Below are 12,585 nucleotides of genomic sequence, written 5' to 3' on the forward strand. Positions count from 1 at the left end.
GAGAGTACATAAACAATACAGACTCGGGACACTTTTATTTCTTCAGCAACGATACGTCAGGTTGGGCTGTCTGTTACTATACTACTGGAAGAATATCACATTTTAACAGAGTTGAGGCAAGGATGGTAAAGTAAATGTCATTGCCTCCAGTCAGTTCTAAACAGGAGGTATAAAGGTGGAGCTACAGTTCCACACTGGAAAAACAAATGGATTTAATATGTTCTCCGTTTGGATAGTAGTTAATTATACATATATATATTTATCGTTTAATGTTTCATAACTGACAGGATAACAGTGGCCAGTGCCTGCAGTAGACAATCTAGTCTTTACACTGTCTTTGTCTGGCAGATTTTTCAAGGACTGGATTGTGCGCTACTTCTCTCGTCTAATTATTCCAGTGATCATCAGTTCTAAATCTGTCTGCTGCGGAGCTCCATAAACTGTTATTTGTAGATATATTATTTGCTCTACTAAAATATTTTGGTCCTTCAGCATGAAAGATTTGTATTTTTTTTACTGAGTAAGGACAGAATAACTAATTATTTCATTGTTCATGCAGTTTAATATAAAAGATTATTTGAATTCCATTGCTCTTCTTTCCATCCTATAAGGTTTATTAACATAAAGTATTTTAGATAATTAGAATACCAAGGTAAGCTTTTCCTGAGTATTTTGTTAACTTTTAAGCTTGCAAGAAAACATTTCATGCATCACTGTTTATTTATACGTCTTTTTTTCACTTCTATGACTAGCTTTCCATCTATGTTATTCACATCGTTGATATTACAACAGATCCATAATACACAACTTGTTGAGTTCACTGTAAAATATTCACCACTTTATAGTATACTGTGTCAGAGTCAGCGGAAGAGACATAAGAGAATGAGCTGTCAGATGGTCGCAGCCTCTTCCTAAGAACTCCATAATCTCCTCTTCCTTTCACTCTGATAATTTATTGCGAACACAGGCTTGCAGCATCCAATCGTAAATAAACCAGCAAGCAAAAGACTTAGCAAGACAAGGCAAATAAGCAGGATTAGATTTCTTTAACAGCGTATTCCTACCCTAATATATTCTCTGTGTGCAATGTAATGAGAGAGTAAAACAGATTGAGAATTGAACAACTGAGAGCCAGGCAAGCAACAGTGGACACGATAAGAGAAAGTGGAAGTCTTCTGCCACAGTCAGGTCCGTTGTTGACGTCTGCTTGCCTGAATTCGTGGGCTTTCACGTGATTGGTTGGTGAACTAACAACAAGCCAAGCAGTGCGGCTCCGGACGGCTACACCCCAAATTGCTAACTCACTAGTTGAGAAGGCATGCCAAATGGATGTGTGACGATCGTCGAATAAATGTAAGATACTAGGCGCATACTAGGTGAGAGTTTCGGGGGTCAACGCCCCGGTCTGAGACAAGGCCCCGTGGTGAATCAGGGTCTGATCAACGAAGCTGTTACTGATGGCCGCACGCAAGCTGACGTACTAACCACAGCCCGGCTGGTCAGGTACTGACTTTAGGTGCCTCTCCAGTGCCTTGAAGACAGCCAGGGGTCTATTGGTAATCCCTCTTATGTATGCTGGGAGGCAGTTGAGTGGTCTTGGGCCCCTGACACTTAATGTGTTGTCTCTGTGTATTCGTGGCGCCCCTGCTTTTCATTGGGGGGATATTGCATCTCCTGCCGAGTCTTACATCTTCTTTTTCAAAAAGAAAAAGATGTAAACTAGGAAAAGAGAGATGCTCCCTATACAGACAAAGGCGATGAATCACAGAGTTGCTGAAAGGGACCAGTGTATCTGAAATACAAAGGGAGGCATTGGTCAATGAAATAGCAAATATCGAACTTAAGCTGAAGGAATCTTACAGGAGACAAGACTCGCAGGAAGAACTAAAATCCATAAAGGAAATTTAAAAAAAAAATAATACTTCGTCTCAAATGCCAAATCTAAAGGAAATGTGCCTCGAGCAGATCTCAAGAGCCAGAGTTAATTTTTTCTAGGCAAAGTTTTGGATCCATGTTTAGAATATCTAACCAGGTTTCTTCATTTAGGACATGATTGATTTGTTCCCATTTTATGTTTTTGTTATTGAAGTTGAATTTTGTGAAGACACCCTCATGACTGATCACATTTTGCTGGTCAGGAGCCCTGTACATACATGTCTGTACCTCTATTATGTTGTGATCTGAGTGAATTGTCTTTGATAAGGTTAAATTACTAATCACATCGTCGTTGTTAGTGAAGGTGAGGTCCAGCTCTAATATTTTCTGGTTTAGGGTGAATTTGGTGCAGAGATTTAATAGTTCGTGTGTGTGTGAACTTTCCTCTGAGCTGCCTCCTGGGGTGACCTCTGCTACAACATTGTTTGCTACATTCCTCCATTGTAGATGTCTCAAGTAGAAATCTTGCTGTAGCAAGATGTTTCGGGCAGGAGTTGTGGTATGCCGCATAACTCATCAAAGATGACCAAAACCGTCGTCTGCACCTGAGGTAGATGTTATTAAGGCAAGATTGGTTATTTAAAATCTTACGTAAAATTTAATCCAGAACGTCTCGCTTTAATTTCTAGGAAAATGTATTTTTCTGGATTGATTTTTAAAAATGAAGCTTATTGCTTACTTACAATATTTGGTCCTACATATGAGTACCATTACACAAGTTGATGCGACTGCAATTTGCATAATAACGTACATATGTGAGTTACTCAGCAAAGCCTAGGGAGATCGTTCCGAGTGCCTTGTCTCGCCTGGGATCCTAGTGTTAGGAAACAGTGTAATTCTCATGAAGCAGGATAGATAAATATGTTTGTGGTAAGTAAATGTACATGTTAAGATATTTGTAGAGATGATGTATTCACTGCTGGCACTTTCTGGAACATTGTTGAACGCATGATTATATACGTTGACAATTAGTGAATCTTAATTATATAATAATGCAATGTTACATAAAGCTTGAGTTTGGTGGTGTAACTACTAAGATACAATGATTCCACTTGGCTATAGAACAGATGATATCGATTAAATGCGGTTTTGAGCTGACTAAAGCGTTTCCTTAATTAATAACTTGCTTTCTCTGTGACATGGGCTGCCACTGATACCATCTACTTTGCCTCAGAGAATTTCCTCTCCTATCTGTTACTGTCTTGCAAATTTGAAAAACACCTGACGACATATATATATATATATATATATATATATATATATATATATATATATATATATATATATATATATATATATATATATAATGTCATGCCGAGTAGGTAAGGTCAATTAGGAAGAATTCATTTAAAATTAAGTCCTTTCTAAAATTTTCTCTTATTCGTTTAAAGATGTATTTTTTTCATATATGTTAATGTAAAAAATAATAATTTTGTGCCTAAAGAACCTTAGAAAACTTACTAACCTTATTATAAAAAGCGCAATTTAATTTAGCATAAACCAACTGAATATATTTTGGATAAGTATACAATAATTTAATAATAAACAAACACTTTGAAATATTTTTTTTTCGTTAGGTTCAGAATTATTTTTTGCTAAAATATTGCATATACAAATTCTCGCTTGCATTATTCAACAAGAAAAGCATTGCTATTTAAGCCAAAATCGCGAGTTTTACTTATTCGGCACGACATATATATATATACAGGGAGGTACCACCTCTAGAACTGAACTGAGGACACTCATCCTCATCCTCATCCTCAGTTGTTTGAATATTTTCTTCTCTTACCACCCCTATATTCTATGTTTATTTTAACTTTATTTATAGACAGAATTCATTAATCAAAAAAATAACACAAATATGAATACAGTGCTATAATTCATCAAAGATTATGAATCTCATCTAGCTGTTCCAAAGAAGGACTTGAGCCAAGTATGCAGCAACCATTTCCCCTCTGGATGGCCACACTGAGGCACTGGAGCATTAAAGTGGCTGCACTTGGGTCCCTGGTGTTGTCGATGAGTCTGGAACTCAATTCTTTAAGGAAACGTGTGGCGTTTTTTTCCCATAATCCTAAGGTCTCTGATTCTACTGGGACAAAGTGATACTGTTGGGTTATGTCCCTTTACTTGCCAATCTTGTACTCCTCCCTGTAATCAGCAACTCCTCCCTGTCGCCCAACACTGTAATCGATGTAAATGTAAGCCAGCATCGACACGCAGGTATAGTCAATGCTTCCGAAGATAGCTGGTGATCCAGTTGGGGTGGTTTATGGGGTTGTAAGAATTGTTGGCTGCTAGTGATTGGGGGTTCTATATTGGCTGAGCATCCAGCTGTAGCAAACTTTCTCGTTATGATGTCGCTCACTTTATCTTGCCTGCCAGACCATATTGGTCGGCTTGCACACTGTCGCAAATACACGTATATTCCGTGTGAATTGGGGCAGCAAGGCAGAGAGCCACTGCAGTACAGAGGGTTGAAGAGGGGATAGTTTTAAAAATGCAGTATTAGAATGTGGGGCAAAAGTTTGTGGCTATAGGAGGGTGGTGCAGGAGGAAAGAGGAGTGATTGGTGGAATGATGAAGTAAAGGGTGTGATAAAAGAGAAAAAAGTAGCAGAAGTGCTATTAGAAGAGTAGAGTATATGGAGAGTAAAAGAAGAGGTGAGAGTGGTGAGAGAGTGCAAAAGGAGAGCAGATGATAGTGTGGGAGAAGCACTGGCAAGACACTTTGCTGAAAATAAAAAAAAATGGAGGAGGTAAACAAGTTAAGAAAGCCTAGGGAACGAATGAATTTTTCAATTAAAAACAGAGTAGGAGAGTTAGTAGATGGGGAGATGGAGGTGTTAGGTAGATGGCAGGAATGTTTTGAGGAACTTTTAAATGTCGATAAAGAATGGGAGGCGGTAATTTCATGCACTGGCCAGGGAGGTATAACAGCATTTAGGAGTGAAGAACACCATGTGAGTGTGGGGGAGGTGCGTGAGCCATTACGTAGAATGAAAGGGGGTAAAGCAGCTGGAACTGACGGAATCATGACAGAAATGTTAAAATGTAAAGTAAGTTACTGCAAGTAAGTTGCTGTAAATAGTTTTTATGAGGACAGAGAGGCTCAGATTAGGGTGTGTAGGAGAGGGGGAGATTTTTTCCCGGTAAAAGTAGGACTTACACATGGATGTGTAATGTCACCATGGCTGTTTAATATATTTATAGATGGGTTCTAAAAGAAGTAAATGCTAGGGTGTTGGGGAGAGGAGTGGGATTAAATTATGGGGAGACAACTAGAATATGAAAGTTGACACAGTTATTTTTTTCCTGATGATACTGTGCTTATGGGAGATTCTAAAGAAAGGTTGCAAAGGTTAGTGGACGAGTTTGGGAGTGTGTGTAAAGGTAGAAAGTTGAAAGTAAACATAGATAAGAGTAAGGCGATGAGGGTATGAAACGATTTAGATAAAAATTGGATATATTGAAGAGAGGGAGTATGGAAGAAGTGAATGTTTTCAGATATTTGGGAGTTGACATTTTAGCGAATGGGTTTATGAAGGATGAGGTTAACCATAGAGTTGATGAAGGAAAAGAGGTGAGTGGTGCATGGAGGTATCTGTGGACATAAAAAAAAAGTTATCTATGGAGGCAAAGAAGAGAATGTATGAAAGTATAGTAGTACCAACACTCTAATACAGGTATGAAGCTTGGGTTGTAAATGCTGCAGTGAGGAGGCTGTTGAAAGCGGTGGAAATATTATGCAGAGAATTCGGAGTGTGGAAATTGGGAGGAGGAGTGGAGTTAATAAAAGTATTAGTCAGAGGGTTGAAGAGGGGTTGAGACGACTTGGTCATTTAGAGAAAATGGATGAAAGGAGAATGACTTGGAGAGCATATGAATCTGTACGGGAAGGAAGGAGGGGTAGGGGTCGTCCTCGAAAATAATAATAACTTTTTATTTACTACAAGTACATGTACATGGTATACAGGCCTAGTTGACATCAATGACATACTACTATATAGAAAGCCGCTTGTTATGCTGAGCATGTCGGGCAAATTAGGTCAGTATCCCAGGATGCGACCCACACCAGCCGACTAACACCCAGGTAACCATTTTACTGATGGAGAACATAGACAACAGGTGGAAACACGCCCAATGTTTCTACTCTGTATGAGCATGTTAGGAGTAAATGGAGACGAATGGTTTTTGGGACTTGACGAGGTGTTGGAGTGTGAACAGGGTAATATTTAGTGAAGGGATTCAGGAAAACCGGTTATTATAGATTTAGGCAGACTTGAATCCTGAAAATGGGAAGCACAATGCCTACACTTTACAGAAGGGGTCTGGGATATTGACAGTTTGGAGGGACTTCTAAAGTGTCGTATCTGAGCGCCTCTACAAAGACAGTGATTATGAATGAATGAGGTGAAAGTATTGAATGATGAAAGTATTTTCTTTTGGAGGATTTTCTTTCTTTTTGGGTCACCCTGCCTCGGTGGGAGACGGCCGACTTGTTAAAATATATACATATATATATATATATATATATATATATATATATATATATATATATATATATATATATATATATATATATATATATATATATATATATATGTCGTGCCGAATATGTAAAACTGGTCAATTAGCAAGAACTCATTTAAAATTAAGTCCTTTCTGAAATTTTCTCTTATACGTTTAAAGATATATTTTTTTCATTAATGTTAATGTAAAAATTTATAATTTTGCACCAAAAGAATCTTAGAAAACTTACCTAGCCTTATTATAACAAGAAGAATTTATTTTAGCCTAACCCAACTAGATTTGTTTATAATAATTTAGTACTAAACAAACACAGTCAAATATATTTTTTTAGTTAGCTTCAGAATGATTTTTTAAATACTAATTATTCGTGATTGCATTAATGAGTGTTCTGCTTGTGGAGGTTAGTACATCAAACAGGGAGTAAAATGAAATTAACTCTGAGGTTTCCACATCATCCTATGTCTTCGCAACATGATGTAAGTCTAGCTCGCTAGGCTCATGTTGTTTGTAGGGCTGTAAGGTCCAGTGGTTTAGTGTCGTGAATTTTGATTTCCCACGAGGCGGGCTGAAACAACACGGGTTCGATCCTCCGGCTAGCCACAGTGTTATTGGTGCAACACCACTTATATTAGTGTCCACAAACAAGTGGTTTTTAAGTAAATAACTGAACTGGCGGAGCCTCAAATCCTCGAACATTAACACGCCACCTTGGGGTGCTTGTCAAAACTCGAGACACCCTAATCCACTGGACCACCAATCTCTTATAAAACAGGCGTCTAGTAAATCTAAACGTTACTCCTGTTGCGGAGACATACATGATTGTGGTAATCTAAGGACTAATTTCATTCTCTTGTTTGGAATACCAGTGACACAAGAAATTTACATATTGATGTATCCACGAATTAATAATTTTTAAACAAACAACAACTGCACTGGCCGAGCCTCCAACCCTCGTGCATTAACGCACTACCTCTGCTGCCTGTTACTACTATGTATAAAACAGGTGGAGATATCTTTTTGAAGTGTCTGGTGCTTTTATTTGATAAATATATATGAAGGGGAAGGTTCCTAGGGATTAGAGAGCGCGTATTGTTCCTTTGTATGAAGGCAAATGGGACAAAAGAGAGGAGTATGGCTGTTGAGTATACATTGTAAGGTGTATGGTAGAGTTATTATTGACAGAATTAAAGGTAAGACGGAGAGCAGGATCGCAGATGAACAAGGAGGCTTCAGGAAGGGTTGAGGTGAGTAGCCCAAGTGTATTTAGATAAGGGTAGTCTTTATTGCATTCATGGATTTGGAAAAGACAAATGATAAGGTGGATAGGAAGGAGAGCAATGTGGAAAATGTTGCATGTAGAAAATGTTGCTAGTATATGAAAGAGTTTTTTACGAGGCTAGTGAGCTAGAGAGAGAGATGTTCCAAGAAAAAGTTGTTCCTATACAAGGAAACGTGATGTCACCATTGTCGTTTAATATATTTATAGTGAATGTAAAATGTTGAGGAGAGGTGTTATATTGGATGATAAAGAATCAAACCCTAAAAGGGAGTGGTCACAGTTGCTTTCTGGCGATGATTCTGTTTTTTGGATATTCTGAAGAGAAGCTGCAAATGTTTGTGGACGGATTTGGATGGTATGCAATAGAAGGAAATTAAAAGTGGACTGTTGAGAAATGGTTTACCAGCTAAGGTTAAAGATTAAATATAAGGGGTACTTAGCTGATAAGACAGCTCATCGCCTGCACAGCCGCCCCTGCAGGCGAGGTCTTGAGAAACTATCATATCCACTTCACAACGGGCTGTAATAGAGTATATTATGTTAATAATAATTTACCCCTAGGGGGTGTTATGTCAGCATATTCATTCACTGATTGCTGACGAACTCATTTGTGTGGACTCAAAAGTCTGCACCTCACTGCCGACTATAGGTTGATTACAAACTCCTTGCGACACAGGAACTGCGCAGTCCCCTGTACTACAAGAAATCTGTATTCTACCTTGCTCTTGTAGCGTGAGCTATGGTGTTCTTTACACCCTCGACAGGTATCGGTGACTTGATAGAAGCTGAAGTGTCCTTAGATGTCCACGTCTTCCATAATCTAGGAATACGCACACTGGTACACCATGTTCCACAAGGTTGTTCACAATCTTATCACTAAAGAAGCTGATCACACTTCCCTGTAAGTGTTTATTGTGTTTTGTGAGACACTTTGTTCACACAACGCACGGATCAGTGTTCTTTGTTGGTTATCCTGGCGTCAGTATGACTCCCAGTAGGGTGAAAAGTAATCTGACCTCACAGCGTCTTACTCCAATGCCCCTCGAACATAAAGAAAAAGCTGACCTAATACTTTTTGCTTCCTTGCCAAACTCCTCCATGAAGCAAAGCAGAATGCTTGATTCTTGCTGTCTTAAGCATAGACAACAATGGCCACTATCTTTACCATGGCAATAAAGTGGGAGCAGGATTTTCCTTAATTGTCCTGCTAAGGTAAGAGATGAACTGTCTCTTATTAAACTACACTTTCCAACACTGGACTTTGCAAGGAGCGGTGGTCGCTTGACCACATCACATACTTCTATTGAAGCTGGGATCAATTACTTGCTGTACCAGTAAACGAGATGTTTGCCCCTTCTGAGAGGGCTTGGCCCCTCAGGGCTGAAAGGGGCTGAAAGGGGCTGAAGGGGGCTGATACCCCCGTCCTGGAGAAAATTTCTTCACATGGATATAGGAAAGGGTGAAGTCATGTGGGTAACAAAAAACTAGGCGATAGAAGATTGGGTATCAGACTTGGGGGAGGGAGTATGGAGGAAGTGAATGTGTTCATGCATTTTGTAGGTAAAAAGTCGAATAAATTGGCAGCGATGTATACCTTCTTTTAGGAGTGAGGAAGAGTTAGATTTGAGTGCAGTTAAAGAGCCTGAGGCAGTGAATAGAATGAAACTGGGTAATGTACTTGGTACTAATGGGATTAATACGGAAATGTTAAAACCACTTGAAGATTTACTTTTGGAGTCGTTGGTGCATTTGTTCAGTTTAAGTATTTAAGAGAGGAATGTACCTGTTAACTGGAAGAAACCATGAACAGTTTCTTTGTGTAAGTGAAAAGGGGTATATGAAAGTTTAAAATTTACAAGGGAATAAACCTGATGAATATACTGGGTAAAGTGTATCATAGGCTATTTTTTAAAAGTTAAGAGTTACAGAGAAAGTAGAAATGCAGGTTAACAAAGACTTTTTCAGAAGGGTAGGGAATACGTGGTAAAAATTGAAGCATATAAGTGAACAATACATGAATAATAGTAAAGAGCCTTTTTGACATTTACTGACTTTGAAAAACACACACATGACAGGGCGAATAGGAGAACATTGTGACAGAAGTTGCAAATGATAGGTTTTTAATAAAGTAAGAGTTTGTGTGTAGACAGCGAGGCTCATGATACGGTATGTATGAGAGAGGGTTATTATTTTCTAGTAAATGTTGGTCTTGGATGTGTGCTGTCACCATGGTTGTTGCATATATTTATAGAGTAGGATGTAAAACAATGGAGAATTGGGATGTTGCATGAAGCTATGGGATTAAAAAATAAAGTACATGTTACTATGAGAGAGATCATAATTTGCTTTGTTTCCTGATGACACTGTGACTTTGAGAGATTCTAAAGAATTTCAAAAAGTTTTGTAGACGAATTTGAAAAGGTATATAAAAGAAAGTAACTAAAAGTGAACTTAGGAAATAGCAAGGCAATGAGAGAAACAAAATTTCTATAAAATGATAGATTGAAATCAGGCTGGAGGAAACATATAAGAAGTAAATGTGTATATATATTTAGGGGTGAATTTGTCGGATGATGTGTTTATGAAAGATGAAGTAAACTAATGAACTGACAATAGAAAAAAAGTAAGTGGTGAAGTGAGCCATCTGTCAAGACAAAGAATCAAAACCATGGACGCAAGAAGAGGAATGTCAAACTATATTTGTACTAACACTGTTATATGAGTGGGAAACATGGGTTTTAAACATCGCAGAGAGGATGCAGCTGTAGGTAGTAGCGCTCCCGTGTCTGAGGACAATGTGTAGATGATGATTATTTTTAAAAGTTTACAAGAGTGACTGACCAAGGCAGAAAATGGTGGGTGGAGTATTTATCGTTTGTTGAAAGAAAGAAATTACTTACTGGAATATGGAAGATTAACGTGCAGGAGCTTACTGGTACTAATACTTATAGATGTGAGTTATGGTCTTCAAGAGAATTCAGAAATGGAACTCATCCCAGTATAATCCTAAAAATATATATGCGGTTAATACCTAGAACTCTGTGCATGAATCGTCAAATATATAACAAGTCACGTAGAAGGCCTATAATTAGTCAAAATCCATTCAAACAATAAAAACATAAAAAAAGTCAAGTTGATGTTTTCACCGTAAAAGAGTAAGTTACAGCTCGTTCTAAAAGACACAAAATAGTAATAATTATTTAGATTATTTTAGGTGTCAGTTTTCTGACACCTCAGTCGAATACAAAAAAGACAGCAGAAGCAGTGGATGTGTTGAAGACGATGTAATCACCCTCGACGAAGTAGTTGCAAGGTGCTCAGTCCGTCAGCTTAGAGAGAGAGAGAGAGAGAGAGCGTTCATCACTATAATCTGAAACTTAATGTACAGATTACTGTATCGTTTCACCACTGCTACTAGTGTTTTCTCTGTATTTGAGTGAAGAAGTCTACTGTGCAGGCGAAACGTTTCGGAATAAAGATACTAGTCAGCATTGTATGTCACTGTTATATTTACATTAACGTAAATAAAACTGTATTTACGCACAATTGGCCCACAACAGCGAAATTGAAAAGACTGTTTGTATACACTGGGCAGCACAGTGTGTGTTGCATTATCACATGTGTGCAATGTTGCATGAACGGTTTAAATATTGTCCACAGACTGCACGCTCACTGTCCGTATTAACCAAAGCGTTGCCAGTGTTGTTATATGGCTGGCTTCTCAACACTGCCTGCCAGTGTTGTTATATGGCTGGCTTCTCAACACTGCCTGCCAGTGTTGTTATATGGCTGGCTTCTCAACACTGCCTTCCAGTGTTGTTATATGGCTGGCTTCTCAACACTGCCTTCCAGTGTTGTTATATGGCTGGCTTCTCAACACTGCCTGCCAGTGTTGTTATATGGCTAGCTTCTCAACACTGCCTGCCAGTGTTGTTATATGGCTGGCTTCTCAACACTGCCTGCCAGTGTTGTTATATGGCTGGCTTCTCAACACTGCCTGCCAGTGTTGTTATATGGCTGGCTTCTCAACACTGCCTGCCAGTGTTGTTATATGGCTAGCTTCTCAACACTGCCTGTCAGTGTTGTTATATGGCTGGCTTCTCAACACTGCCTGTCAGTGTTGTTATATGGCTAGCTTCTCAACACTGCCTGTCAGTGTTGTTATATGGCTGGCTTCTCAACACTGCCTGCCAGCGTTGTTATATGGCTGGCTTCTCAACACTGCCTGCCAGTGTTGTTATATGGCTGGCTTCTCAACACTGCCTGCCAGTGTTGTTATATGGCTAGCTTCTCAACACTGCCTGTCAGTGTTGTTATATGGCTCGCTTCTCAACACTGCCTGTCAGTGTTGTTATATGGCTGGCTTCTCAACACTGCCTGCCAGTGTTGTTATATGGCTGGCTTCTCAACACTGCCTGCCAGTGTTGTTATATGGCTGGCTTCTCAACACTGCCTGCCAGTGTTGTTATATGGCTGGCTTCTCAACACTGCCTGCCAGCGTTGAGGAGAGCTCTGCTTGTGTTGTTGTTTGCCTGTCTGCTGTTTGATCTCAACACCTTATGAGAGTTTCAAGCTCCGGCTTCTGAGCCCCAGTGCTTATTTATACATCTCTATTCCCATGGGTTGTACCATATTTATCTCTGAATACGTTTACGATGTTCGACTCTACTACATCGTGTCGTAGTGCATGACCCAGTTTGTTTCCCACTCTGAGTCATCTATGGTAGACCTTCCTTTGTTTAAGTCACTTCCAGACCCTGCTACAGGCTGACTCCTTCATCCCTCTCTATCCCCCTTCCTCATCCATCCCTTTCTACACCCCTTCTTCGTCCCTCTCCT

This window comes from Cherax quadricarinatus, chromosome 19 (assembly GCF_038502225.1).
Source record: "Cherax quadricarinatus isolate ZL_2023a chromosome 19, ASM3850222v1, whole genome shotgun sequence".
Taxonomy (NCBI): domain Eukaryota; kingdom Metazoa; phylum Arthropoda; class Malacostraca; order Decapoda; family Parastacidae; genus Cherax; species Cherax quadricarinatus.